The sequence below is a fragment of the Carlito syrichta genome, unplaced genomic scaffold, assembly GCF_000164805.1.
Source record: "Carlito syrichta isolate Samal-C Ts95f unplaced genomic scaffold, Tarsius_syrichta-2.0.1 Scaffold314361, whole genome shotgun sequence".
NCBI classification, from domain to species: Eukaryota; Metazoa; Chordata; class Mammalia; order Primates; family Tarsiidae; genus Carlito; species Carlito syrichta.
This window is the reverse complement of record NW_007258457.1, coordinates 443024-456173: the sequence shown is the minus strand read 5'-3', so window position 1 is coordinate 456173 and position 13150 is coordinate 443024.

Below are 13150 nucleotides of genomic sequence, written 5' to 3'. Positions count from 1 at the left end.
AATTGCTTTTCAAATCAAGAAGTTAGTTTTTCAAATTAGTTGTGGTGAATATTTGAGGAATATTTTTAGGTAAGGCACTCCCACACATGGGCACAGTCGTTTAGGCCACTGCCATTTCTGACCATGTTGCTACCCCAGCCCTCTTAATGTCTTCTCTCTCTCCATTTCTACTGTCTCCATGGTTTGTCTTTTCCACAATGTCATTTAGTTGGAATTGTACAGTACATAGAATTTTCTGATTGGCTTCTTTTAGTAATATGCATTTAAGGGTCTTCCGTGTGTCTTCATGGTTCAGTAGCTCATTTCTTTTTAGTGTTTAATAATATTTCATTATAAATCACAGTTTAATTATCCACTCATCTACTAAAGGACATCTTGGTTGCTTCCAGTTTTTGGCAATTATGAATAAAAATATTAATAATATTCATGTGCATTTTTTGGTGTGAACAAGAGTTTTTAGTTTATTTGGGTAAACACCCAAAAGTATGACTGCTGGATCATAGGTATGAAACCGCCAGTCTTTAAAAGTTCCAGTACCATTTTGCATTCTCATTAGCAATGAATAAGAGATCCTGTTGTCAGTGTTTTTGAATTTTGACCATTCTCATAGACTGTATACTGGTGTCTCGTTGTTTTATTTTGCAACTTCTTAATAACAGATAGTGTTGAACATTTTAAAACACCTTGTTTGATATCTGTATATCTTTTTTGGTGAAGTGTCTACTTACGTGTTTTGCATATTTTTCAGTTGGGTCTCTCTCCACTTTTATTCCACTCCACTACATTCACTGCTTTGCACTCAAGTCTGATTTTGCTACTATATTGCTTCCATGTATAAAGCCTTTTATGGTTGTTCACAGTTCTTAGGAAGAGACCAAAACTATGTGATCACACCCACATTCCACCTCAGCTGGCAGCAACCATAAGCTTCTTTTCTGTTGTTGTTCTTTTGATGTGGGCTTTCATTCTTCATTTTTGCCATATTTATGCTAATTTTGGCATCTTCTCATATATTATCTTCTCTGACCCAGCAGACATCCATCTTTCTGCTAAATAACTTGTCAAAAATTTTCACCTTAGGTTATTTTCTCAAGGAAGACTTTTAACCTTAGCAAATTAAGATGATATCCTTGCTATAAAACTGGTTTATTGTTCTTGTCTTTTGTGGCGGTACTTACCAACATTATATTTTTTAAATGTTTAATTAATTGCTTTCTGAGGTAAAGTTCCCATGAGCAAATAGACTTTTTTACTTCTGTCATGATATTATAACCTGGGCATAGTATTGTACTCTGCCTGTAATGGGCACTTAGATTGCCTACAGTAGACACTATTAGATTTGCTCCACTTAATCAATGAATGGACTTAGAGACCCTTGGATTCAATTCCAAGTTCTGTAATTCTTAGCTGACACATCTTAGGTAAGTCTTTTGGTCAATTTCAGTTTCAGTTTCTTCCACACAGATTTATAGATAATAATTCCTGTTTGACGGATTTGAATTTTAAGGATTAAATGAGATACATTTAATTTGAAAGTTTTGTAATCTATAACGCGGTGTATATGATTTATTTTTACAATGGAACATTTATTTTCAGGGTTGCATGTAAAATGAAGCTTAAAATTATTAATAAACAGATTAATACTTGGTGGCTGACATGTCTGTATTATAAATATCTTCAAAGTCATTATATTTATTCTTAGTATATAGTGTTTAGGCTAAGATGATCCTGGAATCAGCTTCTTTGAAAGTTGCAATTCTTACAACACAGTTTTGGGCCTTGTTGGCTTGTCTAATCATCTGTATTCAGCAGACTCCGGGTGATAATCATTTTATAGATTTAGAATAATAGTTTCATATTATTCATTTTTTAACTGATTGCTCACTTCAGCAGAGTAATCATTTTAGAATCTGTTAATGATCCCCTTTGATGGCTTTTACAGACACAGGAACCACATATCAAGTATCTGCAGTGTATAAATATATGAGATTGTTTTTAATTGTGTGAAGAGGTTTGTCCAAAAGAATCAACGCAAGCACAAAACCACAATCAGTGTCATATATAAGGTATACATTAACATCAAGAAACATAATTACTACAGTTGCAATCCATCTTATGTATGTAGGTAATATGCTTCTCTAATGTGAGCACAGAATATTTTCGGAAAGCAGATGCTTTTTCCCGCCGTGTGGAATACGTCTGTATGTGCCTGAGTCCTGCTTCTTCTTGGCAGACAAGATAAATAAAGCAAAACCATCTCCTGAAAAACACTGGCAGCATATCTGCAGACCATTAATCTTCATGCGTGCTCACTTTGCAGGCAGTATATATGCCACTTTCTACATTTATGTATGAAACTTCTTTCCAACTTTTCCCCTCTTTCTTCTTCTCACCCACGTTCAACTTTGGTCCTGCCTTGGATCACTCTATTTGACAGATACAGTCTCTTTCCACATAATGGTTCAGTGTTGTCAATATCAGTAAATATTTTGCCTGATTGAATGTGACTATATAATATAAATGTACTAAGAAATCGTTCCCTCTTGACTCATTATTAAAAGTCATAATTTTGCTTATCGCTTTTATTCCTTGACTCTCTGCCTCTTCCTTTCCCAGACTTTCCACACTTCTCTTTTGCTTTTCTGTCTTAGTTCTGAACTTCATTAATTAATTCTGTTTTATTAGTCATTATCATCTTTTTAATTTCTCTCTTCCTGCACCATTACTTATACTTCTACAGTGGTCAGTGGAGTATAGGGATAAAGTTTAGTTTAAAATATTTCACCTGCATTTCTGCAAAGAAGGTCAATTATTCATTTTTTCAAACAGTTGTTTTGAAACTATGGAAACACATGTTTTCCTTTTGGGGCTGGGGACAAGGAAAATAGCATATGATTTTCAACTCCCTGCGTTTTTCACATAATTCACTTTTGGCTTTGGGTTTAAAATTTCTTTTCATTGTTTGTATTTCTAATCAGTGGTCTCCTGAACTTAAAGTACAAAAGTGTCACCTTCATTTAATAGTTCAGAATCCTAAATTTGATGCTGAAATATATTGCTGATTTTTAGTATCTATTTGGAGTTCACTAAGAGTGACTCTCTCAAACTTTCTGAAATTGCAGAATAGCGATTCCTATGTCATGAGCCTGTGTAACTCATTCACCAGTGCAGTAATTGCTCTAAAAGAAGATGGTGTCAAAGCAATCAGAACTGTAAATTGTAGAATTAAGAGACACTTCAGATCCCTCGAATCCCTCAGAGCCTGGTGTTATTTTTTTTGACTGCCTCTTAAAAGGGCAGTAACGAGCTGTGAGAAATAACTTTTGGCATTAAACCTGCAGAATGGGAGGCATGTGAACATTCTTTTGCATTATTCTTTGTTGAGCTATTTTATAGTTTAGAAATGGCTCAATTGGGTTCTAATTTTTTTAGCATATTGCTCCAGTTATGTTTGGTTTTGGAACACTATGTAGCCATTAAGAGGCTATCAAATGTATATTTCTAAAGTTTCCACTCAAGCAATTAATTAGGGACAAAGTTCTCAGCTATTTGACAAACTATGGTTTACTTTGAATGAACTTGGTCAAAACTGTAAAAGTTAAACAACTGATAATTTTGAGTATGGGTTCTAGTTTTAGGGAGAGAAATTGGGAAAGTTCTAGCTATACTGAAATATGAAATTGTAAGTAGGAAACTTTAATATTGTGGAAATTGTATGTTTTTTTTTTAATTTAGGATATTTTCTTAATAGGACAAGACTGCCTTGAACATCCATGATACTCTAACATTCAGATTTTCATCCTCTTAAAATTGTTTTACCTTTATCAGTCATCAGTCAACCCCAATCATCCACCTGTATTTGTTCATTCACTTACAATTTGTTTTTCACTTACTAAATTAATAATATTTACTAAAGGAGTCTTTCATTTCTACTTGTTTCTGGAAATTTTACCAATATTATACTGCAATTCCTTTTGACAATTAAAATCATTTTTTTCTTTTCTCTTTTCTTTATACCCTTCATTTGTATTTAGCATCAATTTTGGATTTTATATATATGTACATATATGCATATATATGCATTATATATATATGTATAGATTTTATTTCTTGTGTCATTCTATTTGCCATGTATAGTACCTATATATTAAACACTTATAAATATATTTTCTCCCCATTTCTGTAATGCCACCTTATTCAAGGAGCTCATCTCACTTCATTGTGTATGATTACCTCCATTTTATAAATGAAAAACTGAGGCACAGAGATGATGAGTAAGTTCTCCAAGACATAAGAAATCTGAATCATATACAGAGAAATGTAGATTTCAGGCTATGTTTGAAAGGCAATGGATGACATGATGTTAAAAATCATGCAACACATGAAGGAAAAAATTTCTGATCTCTAAAAACCTGAATATTATCTATATTGCAACAGCTTGACTTACTTATTATAAGCCTCTACCTTACAATCTAGAAGAATAGCGATTAGCATGTTGTAACAGCACAACAAATGATTACTTCCATTATTTCTGCACATCAAATATTACCCATTATTTAAGACTTGCTAAATGTTTACTTTCAGCACCCAAACTTCCTTACTGCTTCCTAGAAGAAAATGATATCTCCAGTCCAGGATTATAATATTTTATCTGACTTTAACAGTGCTTTACTTTTAAACGTATATTATACATAATTTTATCTGTATATACCATGTCATGGAAACCCAATTTCCATGTAGGAGTTGTTTTGAATCATCTTAATTCCTACAATAATGATCATATATTAGGCATTGAACATGTATTTGAAGAAAAGTAATTACAAATTATTTTTATGATTTTCAAAAATATGAAGGAATATGCCTACCATTTGACTCTTTGACTCTTACTTTTTAGGCTGTAGATGCATGCAACTCATGCATGCAACTGAAGAAAATGCTGTTTTCTCCTTCATGGAAATGGAAAACAAATTCTATTGATATTTTGGCTCTCAGGGACACTCACCTCACACGTAAGTTGAGGGACTCACAGTTGTTAGCAATTCAAAGAACTATCACTTCAAATTTTTACCTCAAAATATGAAAAATCTCTACAAATTATAGGCTTTTGTATTACTTTATGAGAGCTGAACCACAAGTATAATGTCTGAGAATGCCAATGACCTACTATAACGGTTTTTGCTCGTTTAACAGAAGCGGTCTCCCCTCTACTCTCAATGCTACATTGGGTGAGCAGGGCAGTTTGCTTCTGGACTAACATGCTCAACCATGTTCTCTTGAGATTTACTTCATCTTTTTCCAAGAGCCCATCATTTCAATCCCCAGTTTATGCTTGAACTGAAAATCTAAATCTGATTCTTCAAAAACATCTGTTCGGCCAGCTGTTCACTATTCTTATAGTCAGTATTAATCCAAAGCAAAGCTAAACTATCACCTTGTTCCTTGGTTTCAAGTTTGCTGACTAAGGCTTCACAATCCCCTGTGATACTTCTTAATTTATCTAGGTATCCACTCATTTATCTTTTGTTGATTCACCTAAGTATTAATTGAATTCATTTTCTCCTGAGTCACTAAAACATGCTGGCAGGGTGCTAAGAACCAAGAGAAACTGGTGAATAAAATTGACCATGGTTCCTGTCCTAGCAGGGAAGTTTGATTCAGGTAGAATCATTTCTTTCCACCTAAGTCAGGGGGTGTCTATTGCAGACAGCCATTTTGCTAAACTTTCCATCTCCCAATAGTTATGGCCACCTGGAATCAATGAATAGCCCATTTTATCGTGGTAGGTTAATATAAATCCATTTCTAATTCTTCAACATAATTTAGCAGACCATCTTTATTCTGTTTTATTTTTTCCTTTCCTGTTGGACATTTGATATATTGTCTTTACTCTTGATAGTTAGTAGAAAGTTTCTTCATTTTATGGGGCATGTAATTCATCAACCTTCTGAATTTCTTCTTCATGACTAACTCACTAACTGTGGAAAATTTCTCATACCTACCTTATGGCAGTGTCTACTCCACCCTTGCAGAATTTCTGCATTTCTTCTTTGTGTCATCTCCCTCCCTACTACTCATCCTCATGGTTCTGATTAGTGCTGCTCTCTACTGTCTCAGTTCTCAGTGGGAGTAACTTCATACCTATGCTACAACTTTATTACAGCCTATATACCACAGCCGTTTTTCCTACCTGATTGGTCTATATCAGCTAGTTCCAGGGTGAGTGCGTCTGGAGTGCTCTGTAGCACAAAATCGACTGTCTTCAGTTCTGCCACATACATTAAGACAGGGTCACAGCCAACATAGTGAGACCCCTTCTCTATAAAAATAAAAGTAAAAAAACATGTTAGTCAGGCGTGTTGGCACACAGGTGTGGTCCTAGCTACTCAGAAGGCTGAGAGAGGAGGATCACTTGACCCCAGGAGTTCGAAACTGTAATGGGCTATAATCATGCCACTGCATTCCAGCCTGGACCAGAGTAAAACTGTGTCTCCAAAAACGGGGAGGAGGGCAGGCCACAGAAGCCTGTCATTCCGCCTCTAAGCTGTGATTCAGTTTATGTAGATCTCCAACTCTGCTTTTATATTTATTACCCAGATGCTGAAATTATGCACTATTTAGCATTCTGCAGAACTGGCTATTTATTTAACTTGCTTTATATCTTAATACTGATGAACATGAAGTTCTTTTCATTTACTTTGCTCTCAATGTTTAGTCCTAATGTTTTGTCATTATAAACATATAAAATATTCATAAGGAAAAAGGTGGGAATATAATGAATGATTAAACTCTACATGAAAGGAAGAGAAAGAGAAAAAGTATCCCTGACAAAAATATGTAAAAATAGTTTAATAAAAAATCCTATATTTTTACTGAAATCAAATTATTATATTGCTCTGCGTGAAGCTATCTAGAAATTCAATTCATATATTTTTAAACTGTAAAATGGTTGTTTATCTCAGCAATTTTGACTTAAGTCTGTACAATCATTCTAGAAGTTTTATCCATTAGTTTGTATTTTAGTCCAATCTGTGGCTTTTATTTTATATTTTATGATGCTAAAAAAAAACTTGCTTTCTTATTGCCTTTTTTATTATTTTCTATTCTTCATGATATTTTGCTAATTGTTTATTCAACTTAGATTTCTGACAAGATGGAAGTTAGGGAAAGTTGAATTTAAATGAAACATCTAGGTGTTTCTTTTGCTAATCTCAATGCCAAGCATATAAAGGACTTCTCAGAGGTATCTTACATGTTTCATTTTAAAGTGAGGTCATTTTTACCCTTCATTTGGGGATTAATTTATTGTTGTTAATCTAGAATTAGTATATTCTTGACTGTTCACACTAAATGGAGGAAAAAAACGATAAAAGCATCTCTGTTAGTCAGTAGGTCATGGAGAACACTTTCTATATTTACTGTAAATCATTAATTCCTAACCTACTTTACTATTAGAATAACCTGTAAAATGCTTAAACATTTAGATTTGTTCATGTAAAGAACCAGACCTCCAGTAGTGGAGCATAGAATTTTGGCAAAACCCCTGTAGTGGTTTGTTTGTCTCACTTACCCAGAGCAACCTCTTTTCTACACTTACTACCCTCATCCCCTTATTCTTTTTAGAACAGTCACATTTTTTTTTCCTGGAACGAATGCACAAGCAATCCCATTGCTCCAACAGGAGTTGACTTGTCTGATCTCAACTCTTAAGTCACAGTTGACCTATCCAGGTAGAGTCAACCAGCCTAAGGTATACCCTGCCTGACTCTCCAAATTAGTCCAAGAATTAACTAACTTGAGTTTAGCCAATTCAGTATTTTTCCAGAACATTTCAAACCAGGACATGACAGAATATGTTCTCTACTGATAGCAGGAGCTCGATGAGGATGTGAGAACCAATACATTTTGTGACTCAATTTTTCCCCTGTGGAAACCTAACTACACTGAGAAGATGTAAGCTGTCAGCCAGAGGAGAACTTTAAGATACAGAGAGAAACAGAGTCACAGAAGTATTAGAAGTCATTGGTTGTCCTTATTCTTGAATATGAACTTGACCCATTATCTTCTGTTGGTCTGTTGTTCATCCTTTGTCTGGATATATTAAGCCAATACATTATAATTTGCACAAACTATTTTGAATTCAATAGTAGTTATTTACATGCTAATGATTTATATGTCCTTCAATATTTTAGTAGCACTGCTTCAAACCACCCTGGTCTTCATCACCGAAGAAATTTCAATTGCTAAATCCATTCTAATATTAAATTATGAGTTTCCCTTCTGTTCCTTTTCTACTTCTTTTCTGCAACTCAGGTCTTATGTACTGGAAAGTTATAGCCCGAACAGCAAGCTCTAGAGTAAATTCCAACCTTTTTGGTGGAAGATGTTTAACTAGCTTCCTTCATTCTCCACACTATCTCATTTGTGCAAACAAACGACTCTTGCTGTTTTGTTAACCTTAACTCAGTTTCCTTAATCATCCTATACTTAGTAATCTGACCACTTAGATAACTTAGATTCTGCTTTGATTTCCGGATCTCAGTCCTTGTTCTACTGAGTTGCCTGATATCCATTTTCATTGCTAGCAATGACCTATCTTTTTTCTGACATTTGCCATCCACATGGACCAGGTACTTACTAATAAGCTATGGTCAGTGATGTGACCTCCCACATACCATCAATTTAAAATATGACTGACTGTCTGCCTCCTTAACTTGTTGGAATCACCTATCTTGGACTCTCAATTCCAGTTTTTTGAAGCCTCAACCAGCATCTCCCATTAAATTATGGAACTTTCTCTTCCCTTATTTGTCAAATTTTTTTTTGGAATCAGATTTGACATTGGCCCTAACCTTTGTCTAAGACATTTCCTCTGCCTCCGGACTATGGAGATGAGTTATTTCCCAAATACCCACCCTAAACTGATGGGCACGTCCAATTCTTAGCACACAAGTTCTACCTGTTTAACTTTTGAGAATAATTGGCAATACTTTTAAAAATTCTCAGATGTGACTATGCTGAAGTAATAAAAGACAGGAAACAATTTTTCACAGATGGAAAAAATAGGCAAAAGTTGTCTGTCTTTGAAATCAATTGAAATTTTCAAAAAATGCCTTCAGAAGGTAAAGATGTTTAAAATGTAAATAATTTATATTGTGATGTTTGTAGAACCATCTTTTGCAAATATCAGATTTGCAAGATCTTATGTTGTTTTGATAATACAAATTCGGACTTGGAAATATGTTAACAATTATTTTTTAAGGGAGCAAGAATTTTTAAAAAGTAGCAATCATGTTTTGTGGCCTGTTAAGGATATAGTCTGTGGGTAATTTAAAGTAAAGCTTTTATCCTATTTCCAGAGTGCTACGTTCCTAACTCCCTGTTAACAGGGATCCCTGTTTCCCTGGAATCTCTCAGTGTTCTTGAACAGAGTGTTGCATCTAAGATCTGCTGTTTTCCTGGAAAAACAATGATAAGCACACACCATAGGCATTTTCTCTGATCTGTGTCAGCTCTGACACATTTAGAGGAAACAGTAGACTTTCTATCACATATTCCAGTTTTTCTTGTGGGTTCATTAAAATAATTATAGACATCCACGTGCATAAACACATGGTGACTTTACTCAAAATGCTCACAGATATGTACAGAAAACAATATCGAAACAGATATTTACAATACAAAGTGGCAAATGTAGCAAAAGGAGCATGTGTTGAGTGCACAACTCATTCTTGGATGGTCGCAGGGAGGAGTTACGGCTACAGAACACCAAAGAATACTTCTCAGAGCAAGTGAAGTCCAATAGCATGATTCTGTATGATGAGGAATATGGACCTTGGGTAAGAGGAAGTATTTCAAGTAAATGACATCAGTAAATGCTAACTCCTAATTTAATGCTATTTTGTTAAGAAACCATAAGTAGGTTGTTATTACTGAGGTCTAAAATATGATGCTGTGTTTTTGTCAGCTGGGGCTGCTATAAAAAATACCATAAACTGGGTGACTTAAAATACAATTTATTTCTAACAGTTCTGTAGGTTAGAAATCCAAGACCCGGCAATTGCCTTACTAGACTCTGGTGTAGCTACGTGCTCTGTCGCCATGTTTCCTGGCTTTGGACCCCCTCCCAGCCTTGGGGAAGTGAATCTTCTCTTTCTTTCTCTCATTCTCTCTAGTTTACTTTCTAAATAAACTATATTTTTTAATCTAAAAAAAAAAAAAGAAGTCCAAGACCAGGTGACCAGTAGAGTCAGATTTTGGTGAGAGATCCTTTCCTGGATCACCACCTTCTTGCTCTGTCCTCACCTGGCAGAAAGAGAGCTAATTTGTATTGTCAAAACAACATAAGATCTTATAAATCTGATATTTGCAAAAAATGGTTCTACAAACATTACAATATAAGTTATTTACATTTTTAACATCTTTACCTTATGAAGGCATTTTTTAAAAATTTCAGTTGATTTCAAAGACAGACAACTTTTGCCTATTTTTTCCATCTGTGAAAAGTTGTGAAAACTCTTTTGCCTATTTCATAAAGGTAGTAATGCCATTCATGAAGTCTCCACCCTCATGACCCAATTTATCTCCCAAAGGCCTCACCTTCAAACACTATCATGTTGAAATGAGGGTTTTAACATATGGATTTGGGTGAAAGACAAAAAAACCTTCAGCCACTGTGGGTATAAATGGTGCTTTCAGGCAGTTTGAGACTGTTTGAAAAGATAAGGCTGAAGGTAGGATCTGGAAAGTAAACAAGATTAGATCATAGATAACTTTGTTGTATGCTATACCAAGGGACTTAGAATTTACCCACAAGGCATGCATGAGTTTAATAAAGGAACTTAAGAAATGGAATGATGCATCAAATTTTCTTCCGAAGAGATTATCGTGCAGGAAACTCAATAAATCTTCCTCAGCTGATGAAAACTAATTCAAGCAAGTTGCTAATTCTAATTAATCTTCTTAAAATGCATATTAAGTGCCATATAAATAATGGAACAAACAATTTTATGGGTTTTTTTAATAAAAGTAATATTATGAAAAGTTCATTTTATCATTTAGATTTTATTTTTAGTTCTGTAGTAGTTCTTGCAATTAACAATACCATAAACCTTAATACTTTTGGTGTACATTTTTTCTATAAAAGTATGGGATACGTGTTTTCCAAATTCCCCTAAAAGTTACATTTGACTATAATATCACTAACTTTAGGAGAGTCAAATTTGCAAATGTGGTTGAAGATTTTGTTATTTTTTTCCAGAGATTTATCTCAATTCATTTATATTAACACTATTTTAATTATATTTATTAATTCCATCTCCTAAAATTGCTAAATGACTTAAGCCTAATCAATTCTCATTTGAAATAGTTTTGTGTGTGATTTGTACTTCTACTGCTCATTCACACAGGACTTCTCATTGAATTGGGGTGGAGGGGGGGGCTTTCCTGAAGAGAAAGCGTTCATAATAAATGCACACAACTATGATAATCACCTAGTGATTATCACTCCTACAATTGTGCAGTGTACAGCCTGCCCAACTCTTTGTGATTATCTTAGTATTTGAAATCTTTAGGAACATTTTCATCTGCTCTATACAATCCTTTTTCTCCTGGAAGGTAAACAGAATCACTTTGGAATCAATTTGCATGGCATTTACATTGTATCTCCAAGATATGTGCAACTATATACTACATGGAAAGGCTAATTCTTCAAAGGCGATAATGAAAAGTACAGAGTAAGATACTAGTTTTGAGAAGATAGCAACATTGAGAAGAAATCAGTTTTGTAAGTGATTAGATAATCAATTGATATTTTCTGATGACAACTTGACTTCTCTACACAAACTCTTAAATCCAAGGGGTTGAATAGGGTACACTCATATAATAAAGATGATCTAAGAACAATAGAGAGAAAGGGCATATGGGAAAAACACAAAAAGTACATGGAATACACTACTTACAGGGGTTGGTTATTTGTGAATGTGCTAGGAGAATAAAGGAATTTCACATGGAAATCTTAGATAATGTTAGCATTCCATGTTTGGGAACATGATGCGGGTTAATAGGCTTTTCACCACGTTAGGGTATGTGAAGGGAATAGCAAATTTAGAGTGGGGAATAGGATGAGTTCTGTTTAGACCATAGATTTCTAGAAGGCTGTGGCCTATTCAGACAGATATGCCAAATGAAGATGGGAATACCTAGTTCTAGATTTTGTAAGAGAAGACAAAGCTGGAATGGAAACTTAGGAGTCACCAATGCATGGGCTTTATTTGGAAACATGGTAGAAAAAAACGGCTCTTACGCAGAGGATGCACACTGACAAAATGCTGAAGACAGGAACCTAGGAAACAGTTTTTATGTACTAAGTAAAAGAAAAGTTCTGACTGAGGATGAGAAAGAAATTCAGAAAAGGAAAAGGAGAACAGAGACAAGTAGGGATTGGAAAACTGGATGATCAAGAAAGCAGCACGGAGTTTCCATCACTCAACAGTGTCAAATGTCACAGAAAGGTGAAGTAAAGGAGGAATTGAGAGAGGTCTTACTTGAGTCCAGGGGATCTAAGAGGACCCAATACATAGATTCAATTTTCCTAGGCCTACCCTGAATGAATTTGACCAAGCATAAGGAAATGGAATAAGACAGTAACAGCAATAAAAAAAAAAAAAATGATACAATTACCAAGGCAAAAATAACATGGTAGATGTGGTTCACTGTGAAACTAACAGAACACAAGAATAGGCAACCTGGCTTTCCCAGTCGCAAGCAACACTAGACTGGAGAAGGTCTCTGCATTTGGGAACTGTTTCCTGAGGAAAACTCAGAGACAGAAAGTGAGGTGGAGAATGTGAATAAAAATGGGAGCGAGAAAAAGAGATTTCAGGCAGATGACAGTCAAATAAAAATGTCACCTTTACTCTGCACAATGCTGCTAGATGTGTGGAAACATGGACCTGCACACACCATTCTGCAGGACTCACATTTTCCAAGCTGTCAAAGTGAATCTGCCTGGCCCTACTTTTACCCTCCCAGAGGGGCAGAGTTGACCTTGCTGAGTTTGGGCATAAAAATAGAGACTACCTGGAGACGACCTGCTGTATGGGCATGCCACCAAGCGGTGGCATAAACCCCATACTCCTTGGAATTTATGATT